Here is a 22,763-nt window from a genome sequence, read left to right as displayed (position 1 = left end):
CTGGGCACCACGGTGACTTGAATCCCTGGCTGTTCCTTGGAGTAGGCCACCAATATTCGGAGTGGCGTAGGTTCGGCTCCCGGCGTCCAAATCGATTTCTGAAAACAGCTATTATGTCAGCTGGGTTGTGTCCTTAATAACCCGCCGTCGTCATCAGGATTAGTGGCAGGATATATGCGGGAGGCGGCGAGGGTCTCGGGAGCCCTGTGCTCACGCGACCATCTTGGTTGCACGCTAAGCTCCTCTTCCAGTGTTTAGATTCTTAAAAACATTTGGAGTGTTTTTGATTATCCGCAGATCGTGGTAGGACTACTAATCATGTAACCTGCTTCCAATATTATTAATTCAAATATTTCTATAATAATCATTTATTCAATGAGCCTTAAAGTACTTATGGATTGCAGATAATAATTCGGGTGACATGTAGGATGAAAATCATAAAACGGGTTACGCCTGAGGGAGCAAAGTCATCAAAACATAAGAGCTACAAAGGTTGTTTTTTTTGTTTGCAGCCCTCACATATTCCTTACAAAACATAAAAAAATATTTAAAACGCCAGAAATATTTAAGTAATTCGTTTTTTTATTTTTCGCAAGAATCTTTTAGCATGCAATTCTTCAATACCACATATTTCACGAGTTCATAGTTTTCTACTTTTGTGGTGTTTGTCTTAGTCTTACCCAATAAGTGTCCAGATATCTGTGAGGAAGCCATGCAAGATATGCCCTCATGTACACAACTCTAATCTTCAAGCTACCATTTACATAATTCGAGAATTTACCATCAGAGAGGGAGAGAAAGCGAAAGGTATTTTGTTAATTGAGGCATATTTTATTTCATGTTTAAGGGGGGGGGGGGGGGTGCAGGTCAATTGTACGAGCAACGCGAATTAATAATTCAGAAATGAGTCAATCCTACGGACTGAGTAATACAAACTATGCATACCCTTTTTACCAGCAAACAGACAGCCTAAACAGCGAAGCCCAGTTTCATTATTAAATCAGCATTTCATTATGCACAGATGGCTGAAACACAAGGGAATGAAAGGATATTGCTAACCGGTGGCTCAGGATGGCATGAAATAAAGGAAATCATCAATAATGCCTTGCAAGTATATTCTTTCCAGCCGGTATGCATTGCCATATGCAGCCTTTCCTACATTTGTCATGGTAGACGACCAAACAAAGACTATAGAAATCATACATAACGGTCCATAAATCTGATCGATAATTCGGGACCTGGTGTCTGTACTTCAAGGTTCATCCGCTGTTCATCAAACCTTTCGCCATGCACCAATAGAGACCTCTTCATGGAACGGGGCAAACCTTTCTGGACACCTCCCCCTCCCCCTCCACCTGTTTTAGATTAGTTTGACATTTTGACTCTCCTTCTAGGATAACTCATTCATACTCGGGGCCGGAAATTTCTCTTTTTAGTCCAGTATATATAACAATAAATAGCACTGAATAAAAGGAAGCACTGAGCACTTTTTTCGAGCATTCATTTTAACTTTCTTAACTCTCTAGTTTTTCCACTTTTTGATCCTTTCAAAGTCAATGCAGACACTGTTGGCTCATTCCAAAACATTCACCATTTTATTAAGATTGTCTACACCTAACTGGACTATTTCTCCAAAGCACGTTTGCTTTTTACCAAATGTTTGCGGCTGGCTTGGGTAGCAGTTTCTTCACCATTTCATCAAAGGGATGGAGCCCTTGGAGACTGTTTAACAGGCAAATACACTTTAAAATTATAGTAAGAAGTTATTCTTCCATAATTCATTACAGAGAGGTTTTATTTAGACCCTTTATGTTTCTATAGTTTCCAATCTTGCACATAAATTGTATCTAGGTCTAGGGATAGAGTAGCTGATATTTGGTCTAAGTAGCAGCTGTGAAAGCATGAACATCACTGTGCAATGAGGTGCCTATTAATGTAAGATTAAATAGTACACCATGGGGAATAGAGGTCGGGTTACATGAACTCTACACGAGGGAAGAATGAAGCAAATGCACATCTATTCTCCGTTTCTGTTTCTAAAATGGGAACAGCGTAATGGGGGGATTGCTTTAAGCCATACTGCCTACAATTTTTTTGCTCCAAATTCAAACAATTAAGAAACTCAGGGGCATATTACCAAGCAATAGCGATAATTATAGCTATTGCTTGGTTAGAGACAAAAATTTACCGCAGCGCTGCGGCGATTTTTACCGCAAATAAACCTTGGTATTACCAAGGTTTAATGCAAATGCAGTAAAAATCGCCGCAAAGCATGAATATCGCTGAAAAGTCAGCGATATTCATGCATTAGCGAGCTAATGCTCTTAGCCATGTTATCCACCTCTCATTGGATAACATGGCTAAGAACTGCTCAGGGCAGGTGTTAGCTTTTGGAATATTCCCTCTTAGCGCGAATATCTCCAAACGTTGGTAATAGGAGATAGCGATGTTAGCGACTGTTTTCAGTCGCTAACATCTTGGCACGCCCACTTTGCATCTCATTAGTGATAAATATCACTGACATGCAAAGTGGGGCCCAAGATGGTCGCTATCTCCTACTAGCTGTCGCTAACTGGTGTTAGTGGCAGCTAGGTAATAGGGAGATAATTTTATCTCCGCTTTCTTGGCTTTTAAAGCCAAAAAAGCGGAGATAACCCCCTTGATAATATGCCCCTCAATTTCCTCTAGTTCCTCCAGTTTACATAACATGCGTCATAACAAATAGAGCTTTCTCTCCTATTAACATCTAAAGCAGGAAACTAAGTGAGAAGCGAATACATTGCACAAGTACAATCATTTATATGCTAAATATGTTTCAGCAGCTTTTTTGGCAGCTGCTACAGGCTTTGCATTTCTACTTTTGCACTGGAGCAAACATCTGGATGTAGAAAGGACTCGAGCACAATCTGCTAGTTCCGGAAAATATGGCGCAGTGGAGAGTTTGCTCCATTTTCAAGTGCTGCAAATGTAATCCTGTTTGGCTTTTAGATATTGATTCAGTAGTTTTTTGGCTTGGTCTTTCTTTTTGAATGCTTCACTAATGTAAAAGAATCATTTTATTTTAACGAGGGGATTTCGTAGAAGGAGGCACTATACCGTTTCAAGAAACCGATTGCTGCATATATAATATTTATTTACCTATAAGCCTGGACCTCTTTCCATTTTTGCATTATTCTCTTGATTTAAATGTATTCTAGCTAAATATGTTTAAAATATGGCATATGTTGTGCATATTGTTGTGCCTCTATCGACTGTGATTAGTAATTAAAAGAGTTTAACATAAAATATAGATGTTGATCCCACCAGCCTATGGTAGTCTTGGCTTTGATTTAGAAAAATCCGCGCTTAAGTTAAACCAAAACGAGTGAAGCCATTTACTTCCAAATTATTCACATATATCACATTTTGTTTGTGTGTTTGTGTATGTATGTGTTTATTTATTAGTTTTATCCCCTGAAAACCAGGCTTAAAAAGCGATTCTGAGGCCTATTCACAAAATCATTTTAGAATGTGGGAAGTACTAATCCCGAAGTACTATTTTATGTACTTTTACATGCTTTTTTGAATTGGCCACAAAAGAGAAATGTAGAAGGAATATTAATTTACAAACAGAAAGGACTGTGCCATCTTTGCACTTTTTCTAATGGGGAGTTCAATGTTTTTAGCTGATTCAACAAGGCAGGTAAGAGTAATTACACGGGTTCTCCTGTAATTTATGTACTTATAAATGCTTTTTTAAATTTGCTCCATTATACTTCACTGAGGTAAGAAGAGTTGCTTGATGCAGAACACATTAGAATTAAAATTGGATCACAAGCAAAAGGGGCAATATATATGAAATAAAGTACCCCCTGCCACACAATATAAGAATATTGCAAGTCACTGAGTAGTTTTGAAACCATGCAGAGGAACGTGGCCTAAGGTTGAGTTCCTTAATGAGGTCATGGCACTCCAAGGTGACTTGCAATATCCCTATATTGTATGAAAGGGGTATTCTATTCCTCATAATACATTGTTACACTATAACCCTTCCCATAAACCAGTTACAAGCTTAGAGTGGTGCTCTTTCATTTGAAAGAGATAGGATGTTTGTAAATGCGAAGAATACATTTACATGGAGAATTGTGGCTCAATGGTTAGAGCAGGCAGACCTTGATGCAGAGCTCTGGCCAGGGACCAGGGTTCAATTCCTGCCCTGTAGGGTCTCAGGCTCATTAATTCCCCTGACAGGATATTCTCGCCTCAGTGCCTATTCTGATCATGGGTCCCACGCTGCAACTCTGGGCAATAGCTTGCTTAGTCTCCATAACGGCCCCCACAACGCGAAGGATGCCTGGTCTACACCATGGGGGTGCCCAGTAGTGGACACTTTACAGGGAAAGCCAGGAAGGGTTCCCTTGCGGTATTCGTACAAGCACCGGGAAACCCACTGCGGGTATCTGTGCGCTATACAAAAACATTTACATTCCCTAGTGCAAAATTAAACTCATCAAAAATGAGGTAGACATTTTTTGAAAAGCGATATTAGAATAAGTTTAATATCAGTCTGATTTTAAAAAATGTAGTTCAAAATGCATAGAAACATGCAGAGAGATTCTATCTTTCCTATAATTAGTGAAAGAATGCTGATCACTGTTCATGTAAAAAAAAGAGCAGACGAAGGAACAGCCACGTTTTATTTTCAGAGTTTAAAGTGGAGGTGTAATTATGCTCTGTGACCTACCTTCCCCTTGATTGCTGGCCTTAGCAACTGTAGTAAGTTATTACAGTTGAGTAGTTACATCATTTCTTTCTCACAGTTTACTAGGGACATCACAGGTCACCTGAAATATGGAATTTGGTGTTGGGCTTTCATTCGAGATTGCAGGCTCCTGTGTAATATAAAATAGATATCAACATTATACAGAAAGCACATTTTAGATTCTGTATTATTCCTAACAGCCACAGACTCCCACAAAGTTAGTAAACCAGTGCCTTTTTAGGTATAGCACTATTTCAGTGAGAAAACCTGGGCTTAATTTCTGCTAGTACTTACAAAAATGCAGCAGGGTTTCCCCAGACAAGTTGAGATTGATTTCAGGACTGATAGTTCTGGTTGGAGAAAGAGGATACACCTGCCTCCTACTGCTGACTGTAGTCGGGCATCCTAATGGGTGTCTTGGCTGTCTAAAGGTTTTAGTTGTGTCCAAGAGGGAGTAGCTTGATCTGTAGCTGGAGTCTTACTAAACATGTGCTAGGAAGATATGAAGAATGCCAGGAAGCTAACATGCCCTACTCTCCTGGCTTCTGTGAAACACAACAATGCATGCAACTGTTTTTTGTTTTGGGCTCAATAGTGGTTTCCAGTATGCCCTTTTGGTAATACGCACAGATTAACATTGACTTTTATTCACCATTTTGTTTTTCAAGGGCACATTTTCTTTATAAAAGCACAGCTCAAATGTTAGTGTCTAAAGAGGTACATTTTCAGATGTTTCCTAAATTCCAGGTGTGGAGAAATCTGGCATAGATATAAGGATAGCTGATTCCATGCTCTATCTGTAGAATAGTCAAAGGAGTTGCTGCCTAGCCTCACACGATCTTTGAATATAGTCAGTGCCAATGCCGTCCACAGCCCACTGAGAAAAACAGAGTGCTTCTTGCATGGTGTTTTGGTGCTACTGAATTCTTTACAGTGACATAGGGAGGTGGACGGGAAGGATGTTTCAGGACTTGGTGGCGACGTGGGAGGAGCTTCCTCAGGTGTGGCAGCGAGGTATCTGTGCAAGGGCGAGGTGAGAGGAGCAAAGGAGCCTGGGTGGTAGGTGGAACCTAAGGACGTGGTTCATGTAGGCAGGTCCGTGGTCATGGAGGGCTTTGTACATGAGGGCCAGTAGTTAGAATTGACATCTGTTGGAAATGGCCCTTTTTGCAGGATTATCCCCAACATTTTTGCGTCTTCCTCCCTTGTTTTTCCTGACCTGTCGTTGTTGGCAATAGGACTCTGGGCACTTTTCCACTGCTGATCAGTACTAAAGTGTATATGCTCTCTGTATAAATTGTAATTATGATTGGTTATCCATGATTGGCATATTTGTTTTACCAGTAGGTCCCTGGTAAAGTGCACTGAGTGTGCCAGGGCTGGTAATTCAAATGCTACTAGTGGGCCTGCAGCACTGATTGTGCCAACCACATGAGTAGCCCTAAAATGGTGCCTCAGGCCTGCCACCGCAGTACCTGTGTGCAGTTGCTAACTGCCATGCTGACCTGACCAGTGTCCCCACTGACCAGGCCTAACCCTTCCCTTTGAGTACACATTGGACACCTCTATGGAAGGCCCAAGGTACCCCCCTGGGCAGGGTGTAGTGTATGTGAAAGGTAGAACATGTACTAGTGTGGGTGACATGCTCTGATAGTGAAATATTGCCAATTTCGTTTTTCACTATTGAAAGGCTATCTTGCCCATAGGCTAGAATGGGGAATGCTGTGTATAATGTTTACCTGCATATCTTCCCATAGGAGCAAGATGGAAAATCAAAGTCTGGTATCCCTGAACTCAGAATTTAATAACCCATCTTTGAGGAAGGGCGGTTTTTAAATCCTGTGTTTGAAAACAGCACTTTTAGAAAGTGGCCATTTTCTTGTTTGACCTTTCTGTGTGCCTTTGCCTGTTTGTGAATTGACTGTCTGGTTTGTGAGCGACAGGGGCTGGGGTGGCTCCAGGAGCCTGAGCGAGTCAGCACCTGGGCCTGAATAGGGCTGTGCTTGCCTTCCACAATGCTGGCCCCACCTCCTATTGGGCGGCTGACGAGCCTGCCCCTCTGTCTAAAAGGAAAGAGGTATTCATGTAAACAGAGTGCTCCAGGACTGACCAGAACTGGTTTTGACTAGGCAAAGGCCTCTCTGCCTTCAGAGAACAAAGAGAATATTGGTACAAAAAGGGATACCCAGAACCCAAGACTTTAGGTCATCCTGGAATCAAGAAGGAACCTCTGCCAAGGAGAAAAGCTTGAAGACTGAAGAGGAAGGACTGTCTTGCTGTGTGTTGTAGGCTGACCTGCAGTTGCTATTTTGCCAAGGAGAGGGGAAGGACTTTGCTGTTGCTGTGTCCCCTGCTTGAAGAGATCTCAGAGGGCCTGAGAAGAGCTGGCCTCCTGTTAAGGAGTCCCATGAACAAAAGGACTAGACCCCCAGCTTCCCCCCTGAACTCTGCTGTGTGAGTGACCTGCCTAGAGTGCTTGATCCATTTGTGGGGCCTCTGGAGGTTGCTTCCTGCTGTTTGGGGAGCTGGAAAAGATGAAAAGAAGATCTATAATTTGCACGCATCACTCGCTTGCGGAGCAGGTGCGGGAAGATTCCTGCTGCTGCGAATGTCGTCGCAGAGCCTGTCGTTGCTTGTGGACCGCATCCCGCCGCTGCCAACATTGTCGCAGAGTGCAGCGGCAATGCATGGACGGGCCGCGGCAGAAGAGGATCAACACTGCGCAGTGCATGGCCGCTGCACCGAAGATCATCGCCGTCCCAGAGATCGTCGCATCGTGCCTGTGCGAGATGCTTCTACCGGAGAACCTGCACCCCGGAATCCACACAAGGTATCGCATCATTCCCCATACAGATCGGATTCATCGCAACCCGCCCGCTGCGTGCAACGGGATTGTCGCATTGCTTCCCCAGGGTCTCAGGAGTGACACATTGCTTGTTTTTCGACGCTGCAGTTGCCGCTAGGAACTTTTGTCGCATCTACAATTACTTTGGGCTAAAAGTGACGCAACTGTGGATTATTTTGTCGCAAACCCTAGAAATCTTTTAAAATCATATTCTTAAACTCTTTATGTTGGATTTTTGTCATTTTGGTCTTGTGTAGTTTAGATAAAGATACTTTATTTTTCTAAACTGGTGTGGAATCCACCAGTTTACGGTGAGTGTTGGTACAAATACTTTACAAATTGCCTTCGATAAGCCTGTCTGCTTGTGCCAAGCTACCAAAGGGGGTGAGCAGGGGTTATACAAAGAGTGTATCCCCTTACCCTGACTAGAAGCAATGGTCCCTATTTGGACATTGGTACCAGTTGTGGTCTTTCAGGTGCTGGGTGATGTGGGTCCTCTTGGGCAGGTTGAGGGTCAGTCTGGCTGCTGCATTCTGGATCGTCTGGAGTCTTCTCGTGAATTTGGTGATGGTGCCTGCACTGCATAGAGTGCATTAGCTTAGTCCAGCCGACTAGTGATGAGGGCCTGTGCTATCCTTTAAATGGTATTGTTGAGCAGCCCCTTGAAAAATTCTGTGACGCATGCGGAGAGTGTGGGAGCAGGCTGAGGAGACAGCATTGACCTGGTATTTCATGGAGAGTTAGCTGTCCAGGATGATGCTGAGGTTGCGGTGTGGTCTTTTGGAGCGTGGGTGGGTCTGAGGTATGATGGACACTGGGAATCATTCCAGAGAGGTGTGCCTGCATAAGGTCAGGACTTCTATTTTCTCCGAATTGAGCTTCAGGCAGTTGTTCTTCATCCAGGGCAAGATGTTGTTCATACAATTGTGGAAACTGGACTTTGTTGTGGTGGAGTCCGCTGAGAGTGAGAGGATGAGTTGGGTGTCATCCACGTAGAGATGAAGTTGATGTCACTGGTTTTTATGATGTCTGCAAGTGGTGTCATGTAGATGTTGAAGAAGGTTGGACTGAGGGATAAGCCTTGAGGGACAATGCAGGGGATGTGCTTGGGTTGTGAGGTGAAGGGGAAAACAGATTTTTAGGTGTGTCCCGTGAGAAAGGATGTTATCCATCTAAGAGCATCATCTCTGTTTCTAATCTGGCGCAGTCAATCAATGAGTGTTTGGTGGGAGATGCTGTTGAATGCTGAAGAGAGGTTGAGTAAGATCAGCCCGGGGGATTCTCCCATGTAGAGTAGGGTGTAGATGTCATCTGCTGCAGCAATCAGGGCTGTCTCTGTGCTGTGATTTGCTCTGAATCCTGATTGGGAGAGGTCCAGCAGGTTTTTTCTCTCCAGTTGTTCAGTGAGTTGGACGTTGATGGCCTTCTCCAAGACCTTGGCAAGAAACTGAAGCAGCAACATGGGGTGGTAGTTCTGGAGCTCCCTGAGGTCTGCAAAGGGTTTCTTGAGGAGGGGTCTGACCTCTGCAAGTCTCCAGGCATCTGGAAAGGTGGCTATGTCAATGGAGGCATTGAGGATGATGGCAAGTTGGTGGCTGATTTTGTCTTTTCCGATGTTGAAAAGTTGGAGGGGCATGGGTTCATTAGAGCATTAGAGTAGTTGTGTTCGGTTTACTTAGTTGTTTCCATGTGGTGAGCTGGTCGGTGGCAGTGCTCATGGGAGATGGGATGCTGAAGAGGTCGGTAGGTTCACAGATCGCGGCTGCTGTATATGGTGGCTATATGTGCCTCCTGCAATAGGCCCACAATAGTCGACTTAGAATTTATGTATTTTTTTCCTCTTTGCATAACTAGTTACACCATTGATATTCATGGAGACAATGAACATGGATTTCCTTAGGAAAGATGATGGGCTTACCCTGACCAAAAGTGTTACTGGGCCAGAGAATCTAGACAACCAGGGTGAAAACCAGCCAGAGCTAGGATGATAGCATCTGGATTAAAGATTACTGTCTCAGTGAGAGGAACTGGAGCATTGGGGGGTGTTCAAGATCTCACAGCTCTAACGGGCAGCAGCAAAGTTGAACAGTATGTAAAGCAGGCTAATGGACCCTGAGCGGACCAGCACCTGGAAATTTGCACAGCAAACTATCTATGATAACTTTAACCAATTATTTAATTTACAGTGGCAGTTCTGAGTAAGGCAAGGATATAAATGTAGTGAATCCTGTTGGGTGTCCTTGTTTAGTTCTCTCTGAAGCATGCTCCTTCAAGGGGTACCAGGACTTGTCACTGTCCTGTGTTTGGGGTTTCCACCCTATTGTGTATATTCCAATCTGAGCAACTGTGGTGTGGCATGCTGTCAGATTGCAATGAATGAAACAGACTGGGGGAATGAAGTTCAGTACTTGTCCATGGTCACAGTTCTTCAATATCTCATTGGGAGATGTCCCAGTCACAAAATTAAGAAAATCCTCCAGTTACTTGGGTTCAGTCAACTCTGTTGTTGTACCATTGATAGTAAGGATCAATTATGCAGGGTGTAGGAAGCCAAATGTAATGTTCTACTGGCAGAGCCTTAGTTTCAGTGCCAAGATATTTTCCCTTTGATGACTGTGGCATTTAAATACTCTGCTGTTACATGAATAAGATCCCCATCATACAGGAATAGGACCTTGTGTTTTTTAGCTGCCTGTAGAATAGTGCTCAAATTGGTGGTGCGGGCTATATTAGACTTTGGGCTTTTAGAGTTTCCACGACGTTGGAGTTGGCGACTGTTTGCCCATTGGAATTAATGAGGCTCCATAAATTTTAAGTGGAACAAGAGAGAACCAAAGTCTTTCAACAATGCAGTCAATTCTCCCATACAGATGGGCATTTTCTCTTGTGGAATGGGCTTCCATCTCATTCTGGATTTGTGTGTCTCAATCTGGTTTGGAGAACAGTGGCTTCTTCACATCGTCCATCTCTTTCCTAATGGCATTAAGGGAGACACCAGGCATTTTATAGGGATGAGACTGGGCTTGATAATGCCTTTGAAAACAGTAGCTGATTGGACAATTTAGAAATCGGGGCACTAGAGGAACAAGGGCAGTTTAACAGCTGTTAGAGCAGCCATCAAAGATTAGAAGATACCTATATGCGTTGAATAAATGACACCAACAAATGTATTGAGACAAAGATAGCAGAAGCAGTGGGCACCAGGTCACCTTCAAGTGCTCCCAATAATTCAAATAAAATAAGCAGCAAAGTAAGCCTTAAAGGAGGAACTTAGTTGTTTGCAGGAAAACTCATGGCAAGACACTCACAGTGACGTGCCAGCAGCCGCAGTGCCAGAGCATCAACCTGCTGAGAAGTACTCTCTCCCCACTTAAGAGACTCTACTCTCAATTGGTGATAATTCACTTCATGGTACTTCCCACTTCCGTGGATTGAATCCCTGGTGTTCCTCCATACTGGCTAATTCATAGAGGTTTCCCCTATGTCTTTTTCCCGGATGTACGTTGTTACAACGCATGCTTTTACCACGCATGCTGTAACAACGCAAGTTTTAAAACGCATTCCAGTACAACGCATTACACTGGGGGGGTGCTGGATAGTGAATAGTTTAATTTACTATTCCAACACCAGTCCCCTTGGACACTAGGGAAGGTGTTGGATAGTAAAATAAAACTATTCCCTATCCTAGAGCGCCCCCCAGTGTAATGCGTTGTAATGGTTTTCGTTTTAAAGTCTGCGTTGTAATAGCACTGCGTGCTAAAAGTTGCATTATAAAGGTTGTTCCCCCTTTTTCCCATTTCAGTTTCTGGCATTTCCTTTGGGTCCCTACCAACCATGGATTCCTTCAGGGTAAGATTATTGTATTCCCTACTCTGACTCACCCCTAAATGACCTTGATTCGTGTTGAGCGCTTTTACAGAATGTCATCAGGAATCTCAAATGATATGCCTGATCACGTCCCGATGATGACCTGAAACCAGACAGGTCGAAACACTGTCAACTAAACTCAGCATATTTACAGCTTGTTTGGCTTCTAACATGCTCCAAACTAATTGTAATATTATTGTTCATGTTATATACCAGTTTTAATTAGGCCTTCTTCGCTGCCACTTTTCTATGTTCCTCACTTGTGCCATTTACTTCTTTACAAGCACTGCGTGTGCACCTGTTTGATTACACCTGCATTAAGGATACATTGCTGTCTGAAAATGAATGTTGAGCCTGCTATATGACCAATACAGACTTCAATAGTCAATCATGTTCTTGTTTTCCTTCTATTGTTTCTTTTCCCCTTATTCTTTTAAGCTTGACTAACTGTCTTCCAAATATTATCAGTTGAGATATTGTTTCTTGGTACCAAGGCACTCACAATAGCATCATAGGGAGGGCCCATATAGCGCCATCTGAGGTTACTACACTTTGACAGAGGGTGTCAACATTCATTTACCAGGAACAATTCAAGATTTTCACCCCCACACCAGCACCCCTAAATTAGAAGTAGATCAGTTTAATGAGAAACAAGAGTGAGAACAAAGTAAACTCTCAAAGCCACTTTATCTACAGTGGCTGCCATCTCTAGGCCCCCAGGATTAGATTACAGAGCCAGCAGAATTTTGCTGTTGGAGCATTTTTTTGACTGTCACAGTCCTATGCACCATAAAGCCCACTTCAGCCCAAAGTGTCCTTCCACAGCAGTGCGACGGAATCTCCAGACCACTGTGCAGGCTTCCTAACTTCTGAGTTGCAATTCCCAGTGCTGGTTGCAGAATGATACCTAAGCATCCATACACAAGTGCTAGACCTGGCATCCTTGACATGGTTTTCCCCCTAACCTTTTGAAGTAAACCCTCCTGTTTTGATGACTTTGCTATTGCTAGCCTTAGGACTATGCACACTTTACCACTGCTAATCAGTGCTAAAGTGTTTGTGCTCTCTCCTTAAAACATGGTAGAATTGGCTTATATCCAATTGCCATATTTAATGTACTTGTAAGTCCTTAGTAAAGTGACATTATCTATGCCCAGGGTAGGTCAAATTGAATGCTGCTAGTGGGCCTGCAGCACTGATTGTGCCATCCGCTTAAGGTGTCCTTTAAACAATTCTGTTGCAGTCTTTGCTTGCAGTCTTAAGCTGCCATTTCGATCTGGCAAGATAAACTCTTGCACGGCCCAAACCTTCCTTTTGAATACATGCAAGTCACCCCTACAGTGCACCCTGCCCTCTGGACTTTTCAGTGACTAATGAATAGTCCAGAGGGCAGGGTGCACTGTATTTTAAAAGTTTGACATGAACTTTCTAGTTTTACAGGTCCTGGTTGTAAAAAACCTCTTAAATTAGATTTTCCCTACTGCAAGACTTACCTCTCCCATAGGATAACATTGGAGTTGCCTCACTACATTTAATAAGTTATAATTGCCCAGGTAATCATTTCATGTTTGATGTCTTTAGAATTGTAAGAAATATCTCCTCTTATGGTAAAGTTGGCTTTTAAACTACAATTTTGAAACACAGTGTCCTCAAAAGATTTTTGCAAGGTCATCTCACCATTAATGTATCAAGGCATACTTCATCATTTGGCTTTCTCTCACTATTTTATACCCTGATAGTTCTTATATGTTTGCCAATTAACTCGTTAACCGGGGTGCGAATTCTGCCGCGGTGTGGGAGTTTTAATGAGTGGGAGGAGCCGCGTCGGCTAATGGGTTGCGCAACACTACGCAGGTAGTGCTCGCAACAGCTGTTGGCCGACACGCTCATGGAAAGGGTTGAGAACATCTTTTAGTCTACCTCTATATTTTTATAAATTGCTTCTAGCCCAAAAAAACAAGACTCAAGAAATTGTACGGAAAATAGATATATAAGAACTCCCAGGATATAAAAAGTTTCCCTCGGTTGAGTCTGCTGGGATGGCATTGCTCCTACCCAATAGTGAGAGGTCTGCCAAATGATGAAGCATGCCTTGATAAGTTATGACTTATCAAAAATCTTCTGACTCTCTGCTTTAATACATCCGTAGTGCAATAGGACAGTTGTGACTTCATCATCCTCAAGTATTTTTTGCCTATATGTGTACATGGGAGGATATACTTGAGGATCCACCTCCATTACTCTCCTAAGAAGACAGTTAGCCCTTTAGTACCTGCAGCCTGTCGCTGGATCACATCACAGGTATATCTAACAGTCAGGCTGTGTGTATTCCTTCTAAACAGCAACACACAGTAGAGAGCTTCAATGGGCCTGAAAGGGCAATCAGAGGCAGGATGGGAGGGCGGAGCTGGGCACAGCCTATTTTACACTTGAATACGCTGGGTCCTGCCTCCACATGCTGCTTACCCCCTGTAGTTAGTCTTGAGCCAGGCCGAGGAGGCAAGAAACCTGTGCATTTCAAAGGGAAATCTCTAGAAGCTTCTCCCACTTCAAATGAGGCACATGGTGTAAATATCGGACCTCAGACACCAACTCTTCAGTACACTTTTGGATCTGTGGAGATCTGCCAGGAAGAAGGACTGCTATGCTGCTGAAAGGACTACCTCTCTGCTAGACTGCCGTTTCCCTGCTGGAATGTTGCCTTGCTGGGCTGCTGCCTTCATAGATTGCTGCCCTGCTGCCTGTGTCAGAGGAATTTGGATCTGCACCTGAACCCAGTTTACCCCGAGTGGCTCCAAGGGTTAGTCCGCTTGTAGGAGAGTAGGGTCTGCAATCCTATGATCACCCAGATTTTTTGCTTTTGTTTCACTGGTTTACGACTTTCTCTGGCTGTGGGCCTGCCAATCAGACCCACAGCCTGGCTGTTCTCTTTCTAAATTACCTCATGTACCCTAGGTGCATCTACCAATTGGTACTGGGCCACCTTATCAGACCCTGTAACTCAGGGCATAGGTGTACCCAGGGCTGCCAGGGGCTGCAGCATGTATTATGCCACCCCTGGCTGGCCTCCTAAATTTGACACAACTGGCTGCATGACAGCTGGGGCAAAGTCGTGTAATCACCCTTTGCTGTAGGTGTAGTATACCTATACCTAACCCTAAAATGGACACACAGATTCCTATCAGTCACTCCTATGGCAGGCCTTGACAATCCTGAAGGCAGAGTGCTTGGAATCGTGTGAGATGGTGCTCTGGCACGAGCTGAGCCTGTCTGCAGCTTGCGGAATCAAGTCCTAATAGCTGTTCCATGATATCGCATACCATATACTCTTAAGTGCATTATAATCCTCGCGGTTAAATGCTATCTTTGGTATTGCTTTATCAAAACATGTCGAGTAAGGTGTCATACGAATTGGAATACTAACCCCTCGCCAATTCTGGCGACGGGGTTAGCATTCCACCCTTCTAGAGGGACACGACATGTATGTAACTGTGAACCCCGGTTAAAGTTAACTGAAGCCTCAGCTCCACAAAATGGATGCTGCCACCACAGACACGAGTCTGACCCCCTGCAGCTGGGAGTCCTTCCAGCGAGGGGAGCCTGGACAAAGGGTTTCCTGTCAGGGGCGGTGCTAGCACCGTCCCAGACATGGTTTTGTGTATCCTGGGTAGGCAGGGCTTTACAGGAAGGTGACTGCTGAGTGGCACCCCGGTGCTCACTACGCATAGGCCGGTCTGAACCAGTTCCAGGGGCACACCAGCCCCTGGCCTGGGGAAGTCCAGCATGGCTGAGGGGTGTAACCACCCCCCACCTAGTCCCACCCATAGGCAGGACCTAGTCACCGGGTCAGCCCCCTTTTTTAGTATAAAGATGGGAGCGGGCCCCCTGTTAAAATTAGATCATCTTTGGAATCAAGATACCACTTTCTTCGAAAGGACTTCACGATTTCTTCTTCAAGATTCTCCCTTGTGGCTAAGGAGTAGTCACCCTGCATCCGCAGGCACCATCCTAAAGAACACTGCGGTCTGCTGCAAGTCCTTCATCACGAATCCGACGACCCAGCACGACGAGACCCGGCTTCCCTGGCACCTCTGACCTCTACTCACCTCTACAGCAAAGCTGAGAACCGTGAGTGCGACGAGACCTCAAGGGACCGACGATCGCCAAGACTGCACGACATCTTTATTGCAAGCCCACCGAGTCTTCCACTGGTGAGTGCTTTGGGGTCCGAGAAGCCCCAACCCTGCGCAGCTCCAGCACCCAAGATCAGCCTCCCTGCATCTCCACGATCGGCGTGGGGCCCTTCTGCTGTTTGCTGTGCACCGCGTTGTTTGGCTACTAGCCGGCTGGCTTGTGGCCTTCTGAACGACGCCCGACGACAACTCTTCTGCTGGTCTGGTTGCTCCAGGCTGGCCCTTGCTTCCTTGTTCAAGAGAGGCACCCCGGACCCTCCTGGTCCACTCCAGACGCCATTTTAGGTCCACCGCGTGGGCTTGAATTTGCCAAGGCTTTGTTGCCCAATCCTGGGTCCAGCGACGCCGACAGCTTCTATCTTCGTGGGACAGCTCGATCCTCCATCCTGGTCGCCGACAACGCCTCCTGGTCCGTGAGATCTTCGAGTCAAGCGTCACCCACTCACCTTGTCGAGGTGGCTACCATCCGGTGCCCTCCTGGTGCCCACTGACTACTGGCTAGTAGTCTCGAACTTGGTCCCCTCTGCTTTCAGGTGTCATCTATCTTCGAGATCCAGGCTTGGATCCAACTGAACTTTCTTCACTGGTCACCGGCCAGCATCTTTTCTTCCGGCTCCTGGTCCGTCTACGAGGATTCCCGACGTCTTTTCAGACCTATGCAGCTGCAGCCCCTGGGCTAGGTAACTTCGGCATTTCGGTGCCCCAGCATAGCCTCACTATCCAAGGGTCAGAATCTACTTTCGTTTTCTCCCTACCAGGTCGGGTTCGCCCGAGAACACTAACTTTCTATTTCCTAGCTACCATAGACTTTTGTCCCGCATCTCGCGTGAGAGTGCACACACTGCACCCGAGTCCCCTAGGCCTCCTAGACGTAATCTAACGATTCCCTAGTCAAGTCCTAGCGATTCCAAAAGCTATTAGTACTGTACTTACCTGCTAGGAATTTCGCATTCCACTTTCAGAGTATATGGTTTTCCGTGCCCCTCGGGCATTTGTATATACTGTGCTAACTTAAGTATTTTTGTAAGAGTTTTGGTTTGTGCTTAGTACCCTGTCCTCATAAAGAGTACAGGGCTGTTGTGATCTTTAAATAAATAACTGTTTATTTTCATAACACTTGTGTGGTGTCCTTTCACTTGGTATTCAAGGGGTATATGTGTGGTAAACAGCTGGCTTAACGCGCCCTCTCGAGTCTTTAGCCTTAGACTGCTCGTATCCACGCTACTAGGATAGCTGGTCTATAAGGTTGACTTACAACCAATCATCAATAAGGGTTGCTGGACTGATACATAGTGTTCACTAGAATAGTGAGCACTGCATATCAGGCCACCTTCTCACATTGGTGAGCAGCGGTTGGGATTTGAGCTTGCTGTTGTTTTACCACACGTATCCTAAGAATATCTTGTTGAAAGATCACATAAGTACTGTTAGGTACACATAACTAAAGCTTAGAATACTCTGAGTTCTACTGAACCAGCTGTTGTAGCTCCTCAAGGCTTAGCACACCTTGGCTGCAACTCTTAGCAAGGGATCAGTAGGTAAACACATAGTGTAGGTAGGTGCATCACTTACACCACACTAGAAACAGTATGTCGGACAAAGGAGGAAACACTGAGGTTCCCCTTGTGTCAGTTGACCCTCCACAGGTCATCCCTTCAAGATATACTGCGCTTAGCTTCCATGAGTTACGACAAGTGTGTACCTCTAGGAAGATTAAGCAGGGGTCTAACCCCACAACTGCCTTTCTGATTGGTCTCTTAGAGACTCATGATGCAAGGAGGGCTGGTAACCCAGACCCTTCTAATTCAGATGGCAACATGCCCTCCTTACAGGGTCCCTTTGATGCCCAGGACCATCCTCTTCAGGAAGCAGATGATGCTGATGATGAGGATGATGATTTGGTATCAGGGGATGAGGCAGAAAAGGAACAGGTAGAAGTCAGCAGACTAACCAGGTCCAACTTAAGCAGACATGAGATGGGCACTAGGGGACCCTTGGGGCCACTCTCAGGTCAGCTTAACATTGGGAATGGACGAGATAGATCTCTATCAAGAGGCTCTATCAGATCCCTTCATACCAATGGCTCTCAACGTTCCTCTCAAAGGGGAATGACATCTCCCCAGAGGAGAATGTATGAAGCTAAGGAAAAGGCAGCCAATCTGAGGATTGAAAGGGAAGAACTTGCCCTGGCCAAAGAGAGGCTTGCCTTTGCTAGAGAGCAACAATTGAGTGGGACAGTCCCCACTGGTGGCAGCATTGTACCTAGCAATAGGGAAAGGAGTTTTGATACAAAACACCTTGGTAAGATAGTGCCCCCCTTTAAACAAGGGGATGACATCCACAAATGGATTACTGCTTTGGAGAGGGCCTGCACTGTGCAAGGTGTTCCCCCAAGTCAGTGGGCAGCTATCTTGTGGCTCTCCTTTGAGGGTAAAGGAAGAGACAAGCTCCTCACCACAAGGGTGGAGGATGCTAATGATTACCAAGTCTTGAAAAATGCACTGGTTGATGGGTTTGGCCTAACCACTGAGCAGTACAGGGTGCTGTTCAGGGATACCCAGAAAACTCAGTCTCAAGATTGGGCTGACTTTGTAGATTGTGCCACTAAGGCTTTTGAGGGCTGGTTGCTGGGCAGTAAGGTTACTGATTATAAAGGATTGTACAATTTGATGATGAGAGAGCAAATTTTAAACAATTGTCAGAACCAGTTGTTGCATCAGCATCTTGTTGACTCAGATCTGACCTCTCCCCAAGAATTGGGAAAGAAGGCAGACAGATGGGTTAGAACAAGAGTTAAACAGAACCAGGGCCAGAATCAAGGTGGTCAGAAGAAAGCAGACCAGAAGGGTAAGGATTCGAAAGGGGAACAAAATGACCAGAAGTCTTCGACAGGTCCCCAACAACCCAAAGAGGGTGGGGGTCAGGCTCCCCAAAAGAAGAAAGAAGGCCAATCTAAAAGGTGGTGCCAATACTGCAAAAGTAAAACTCACTGGTTTAGTGAGTGCACCAAGAAAGGAGGAGGGCAGACTCCTGCCACTGCAGCCCCTAAGGCACCTGTGCCCCCTAGTACAGCCAGCAGTGGTAGTGCACCTCCCAAGGGTTTAGTAGGGTTAACCCTGGGTTCTGAGGGGAGTGACAACTTAGTTGGCACCCTCACTCAGGCTGTCCTTGTCAGTACAGGGGATATGGATATGTCCCCTGACATAAGTCCCAATACTTTGGGCAAATACAGACAGACACCTTTTATTAATGGAAAAATGGCTCAGGCCTATAGGGACACTTGTGCCAGTGTCACAATGGTGACACCTAGCTTTGTGGACCCTGGACAGATCATGCCAGGTACAGAATTCCTGGTGACCAATGCCAGCAATGTCACTACCAATCATAGTATGGCAATTGTAGCTTTCTCCTGGGGAGGGGTAACTGGCCACAAGAAGGTTGTAGTTAGTTCAGACCTCCCAGTGGATTGTTTGTTGGGCAATGATTTGGAGTCATCACAATGGTCAGAAGTGGAGCAGAGGACTCATCTGGAAATGTTAGGTTTGCCAGCACATGTGTTTGCTGTGACTAGGTCACAGGCCAGAAGATGCCCCACTGAACAGGTGCTGGATCCTGGAACAATGGACCAGACACCTTCCAAGAAAAAGAGCAGTAGGGTTAAGGCTGTGCCTTCCCCCTTGCCCCAGGTTGTGGATCAAGTCTCAGAGGAGGCTGACCTGCAGGAATTGAGGGAAACTGAGCCTAGAGAGTTTGAACTTGATCAAGTTGAATTCTTGGGTTCAGGGGGACCCTCAAGGGAAGACCTGGGGAAGGACCAGTTAGGCTGCCCTTCTCTTGAACCCCTCAGACAGCAGGCTGCTGCTGAGGCTGCTGGGAACGCCACAGGTACCCACAAGGTATACTGGGAAGATGGACTCCTGTACACTGAGTCAAGAGACCCCAAGCCTGGCATGACCAGGAGGCTGGTTGTACCCTTGTCTCAGAGAGGTTTCCTACTTACCTTGGCCCATGAGATTCCCTTAGCAGGACACTTAGGCCAGACAAAGACTTGGGACAGGCTTGTCTCACACTTTCACTGGCCTCACATGAATGAGGATACCAAGGAGTTTTGTCGCTCCTGTGTCACTTGCCAAGCCAGTGGTAAGTCAGGTGGCACAACAAAGGCCCCCCTTATACCAATGCCTGTGGTGGGGGTGCCCTTTGAAAGAGTGGGGATTGACATTGTTGGTCCAATGGAACCCCAGACAGCATCAGGGCACAAGTTTATACTGGTGGTAGTGGATCATGCCACCAGGTATCCTGAAGCTATTCCACTTAGGACCACCACAGCCCCTGTGGTGGCAAGGGCCCTAGTTGGAGTGTTCTCCAGAGTGGGCTTCCCTAAGGAGGTTGTCTCTGACAGAGGTGCAAACTTCATGTCAAGCTATTTAACTGCTATGTGGAAGGAGTGTGGTGTCAATTACAAATTCACTACACCCTATCACCCACAATGCAATGGGCTTGTTGAAAGGTTCAACAGGACCCTAAAAGGGATGATTCATGGACTACCTGAAACACTCAGGCGTAGATGGGATGTCCTGATGCCCTGCCTTCTGTTTGCTTACAGAGAGGTCCCACAAAAGGGGGTTGGCTACAGCCCTTTTGAACTTTTGTATGGGCATCCTGTGAGAGGCCCCTTATGTTTGGTGAAGGAAGGATGGGAGAGACCTCTCAAAAAGCCTGCAACCAACATAATGGACTATGTACTTGGTCTCCGCTCCAGGATGGCTGAGTATATGGAGAAGGCATCAGAAAACCTTAAGGCCAGTCAAGAACTTCAAAAAGCTTGGCATGACCAAAAGGCTGTCCTGACTGTTTATCAGCCTGGACAGAAGGTGTGGGTGCTGGAGCCAGTGGCCCCAGCAGCACTCAAAGACAAATGGTCTGGGCCCCACACAATCCTTGAGCAAAAGGGAGAGGTCACCTACCTGGTGGACCTTGGAACTCCCAGGAGTCCCCATAGGGTACTCCATGTCAACAGGCTCAAAGCATATGTCGACAGGAAGGACATGAGCTTGCTCATGGCCATAGATGAGGGACAGGAGGAAGAGAGTGACCCTCTCCCAGACCTGCTCACTCAGAATCCTGATGATGGGTCAGTAGATGGTGTTGTCTTTTGTGGCAGCCTCTCTGAACATCAGCAGAAAGACTGTAAACAGGTTCTTCAGTCTTTCAGACGTATGTTCTCTCTGACACCCAGTCAGACCAATTGGTGCACCCATGAGGTTGACACTGGTGACAGCCTGCCAGTCAAGAGTAAAATCTACAGGCAGCCTGATCATGTTAGAGACTGCATAAAAACTGAAGTGCAGAAAATGTTGGAATTGGGAGTCATTGAACCCTCAGATAGCCCTTGGGCTAGTCCAGTAGTTCTAGTGCCAAAGCCTCACACCCAAGATGGTAAGAGAGAGATGAGGTTTTGCGTAGACTACAGGGGTCTCAATGCAGTCACTAAGACTGATGCCCATCCAATACCAAGGGCAGATGAACTTATAGATAGATTGGCTTCTGCCAACTACTTAAGTACATTTGACTTAACAGCTGGGTATTGGCAAATCAGGTTAGCTGAGGATGCCAAGCCCAAAACAGCATTTTCAACCCCTGGTGGGCATTATCAATTTGTGGTAATGCCCTTTGGTCTGAAAAATGCACCTGCCACCTTCCAAAGGTTGGTGAATCAAGTCCTTACTGGGCTGGATGACTTCTGTGCAGCATATCTAGATGATATTGCTGTCTTTAGCTCCACCTGGGAGGATCACCTGGTCCACCTGAGGAAAGTGTTAGAGGCTCTGCAAGCAGCAGGCCTCACTATCAAGGCCACCAAGTGCCAGATAGGGCAGACACAGGTTGTATACCTGGGCCACCTTGTAGGTGGAGGCCAGGTTCAGCCACTGGAGAGCAAAATACAGTCAATCAGGGACTGGGCTCCTCCAACCACCCAGACTCAGGTTCGAGCTTTCTTGGGCCTGACTGGATACTACAGAAAGTTTGTCAGGAACTATGGTTCCATTGTGACACCATTAAATGAACTGACAAGTAAGAAAATGCCAAAAAAGGTTCAGTGGACAGCAGGCTGTCAAAAAGCATTCGATGACCTAAAGCAGGCCATGTGCACAGCACCTATCCTTAAGAGTCCAGACTACTCCAAACCATTCATTGTCCAAACAGATGCTTCTGAGTTGGGTGTGGGAGCTGTTCTTTCTCAACTGAATTTTGATGGTCAGGATCAGCCCATTGCTTTTATAAGCAGAAGGCTGACCCCCAGAGAGAAGAATTGGTCAGCTATTGAGAGGGAGGCCTTTGCTGTGGTTTGGGCCCTGAAGAAGCTGAGGCCATACTTGTTTGGCACTCACTTCAAGATTCAGACCGACCATAAGCCCCTCTTGTGGCTAAATCAGATGAAGGGTGAAAACCCCAAACTGCTTAGGTGGTCCATTTCCCTACAGGGGATGGACTTTACAGTGGAACATAGACCTGGTACTGATCATGGCAATGCCGATGGGCTCTCCAGATATTTCCACTTAGAACAAGAAGACTCACCTGGTCAAGGTTAGCTTATTGTCCCAAAGTTTGGGGGGGGGTCATGTAGGAGAGTAGGGTCTGCAATCCTATGATCACCCAGATTTTTTGCTTTTGTTTCACTGGTTTACGACTTTCTCTGGCTGTGGGCCTGCCAATCAGACCCACAGCCTGGCTGTTCTCTTTCTAAATTACCTCATGTACCCTAGGTGCATCTACCAATTGGTACTGGGCCACCTTATCAGACCCTGTAACTCAGGGCATAGGTGTACCCAGGGCTGCCAGGGGCTGCAGCATGTATTATGCCACCCCTGGCTGGCCTCCTAAATTTGACACAACTGGCTGCATGACAGCTGGGGCAAAGTCGTGTAATCACCCTTTGCTGTAGGTGTAGTATACCTATACCTAACCCTAAAATGGACACACAGATTCCTATCAGTCACTCCTATGGCAGGCCTTGACAATCCTGAAGGCAGAGTGCTTGGAATCGTGTGAGATGGTGCTCTGGCACGAGCTGAGCCTGTCTGCAGCTTGCGGAATCAAGTCCTAATAGCTGTTC

The 22,763-nt window shown here is 45.8% G+C and overlaps 1 protein-coding gene across 1 annotated transcript in view; it reads left to right on the top strand.

Moving 5' to 3' along the window:
* LOC147751648 (potassium voltage-gated channel subfamily A member 5-like) overlaps positions 1 to 22,763 on the top strand; it is a 487,740-nt gene that overhangs the window by 30,071 nt on the left and 434,906 nt on the right. The window lies entirely within an intron of this gene.

This window comes from Lissotriton vulgaris, chromosome 1_1 (genome assembly GCF_964263255.1).
Source record: "Lissotriton vulgaris chromosome 1_1, aLisVul1.2, whole genome shotgun sequence".
Lineage (NCBI taxonomy): Eukaryota > Metazoa > Chordata > Amphibia > Caudata > Salamandridae > Lissotriton > Lissotriton vulgaris.
The sequence above is the reverse complement of the archived record's forward strand: the minus strand, read 5'-3'. Positions and strand labels throughout refer to the sequence as shown.